We start from the raw sequence: 1,169 nt of genomic DNA, 5'->3' as shown, positions 1-1,169 counted from the left end.
AAGAGAGAGAGGGAGCGCGCGAGGGCAGAGAAAGAGAGAGCGTGCGAGAAAGAGAGAGAGAGAGAGAGAGAGAGAGAGAGAGAGAGCGAGAAAGAGCGAGAGAGAGAGAGAGAGAGAGAGAAAGAGAGAGAGTTAAAGAGAGAGCGTGCGAGAGAGAGAGAGAGAGAGAGAGAGAGAGGGCGAGAGAAAGCGTGCGAGACAGAGAGAGAGAGACAGCGCGCGCGAGAGAGAGAGAGAAAGAGAGAGAGCGCGCGAGAGAAAGAAGGGGGAGGAGCATGACTACTAACAGTAATACACTTGTCAGAGGCAGGTGATAACAGTCGCTAGCTTTACGCCTGTCGTCTGCAAACACCCGACGTGCGGCGGCAGCGACGTCGACAACGCGCTCATAAGAGAATGACTGAGAATGGTCAAACACGCCGCGAAGGAAACGCGATATTCGAGAGCGTCACCACAAGAGGGCGCCGTCGGCGCATGGCGTTGAAACAATGGCCGGCATTGACGCGGGGTGCTGCGTGCACACTTCAGGGACGGACCTGAGGGGTTTACACAACTGCGCCGCGGACAACGTTCGTGGTTACATCCTCATCTTTCATTGATCCGTGGCCGGGTCTTTGTTGGCGGCGATGCGACCATCGAGTTTCCAGCTCTGTGCCAATATTTGATGCTCATTACACTGTTACAGCGCGCGCGCGTGTCGCCGGCGATCATACATCGTCATACCGACGCAAAAGGTGTGTTTGGTGACACACGGTGGACCGTCGCGTGCGCTCACACACCGATCCACCCCACGATGACAGAATGAAACGGTGTTGCCATGATCTCGAGACGCTGCGGGTCGATCGGAACCAAAGATAGTTTAGCGTGTAGCAGCTTAGTAGGATAAAGAGTTTCCTGTTGTCGTTCGTCAATGCGCGTCCGCTGTGTGTTTATATTGTTATATGTACTACGTACACGTATGTCTCCGCGCACACCGGCTTGATTACACGTTGGCAAGTTATGTGCTACATTTTGCTTTAGATATCTATATTCCAAAATTATATATATATACACACACACACACACACACACACACACACACACACACACACACACACACACACACACACACACACACACACACACACACACACACACACACACGACTAATATATATATATATATATATA

The sequence above is a fragment of the Priapulus caudatus genome, unplaced genomic scaffold (genome assembly GCF_000485595.1).
Source record: "Priapulus caudatus unplaced genomic scaffold, Priapulus_caudatus-5.0.1 Scaffold209, whole genome shotgun sequence".
Classification (NCBI taxonomy): domain Eukaryota; kingdom Metazoa; phylum Priapulida; class Priapulimorpha; order Priapulimorphida; family Priapulidae; genus Priapulus; species Priapulus caudatus.
The sequence above is the reverse complement of the archived record's forward strand: the minus strand, read 5'-3'. Positions refer to the sequence as shown.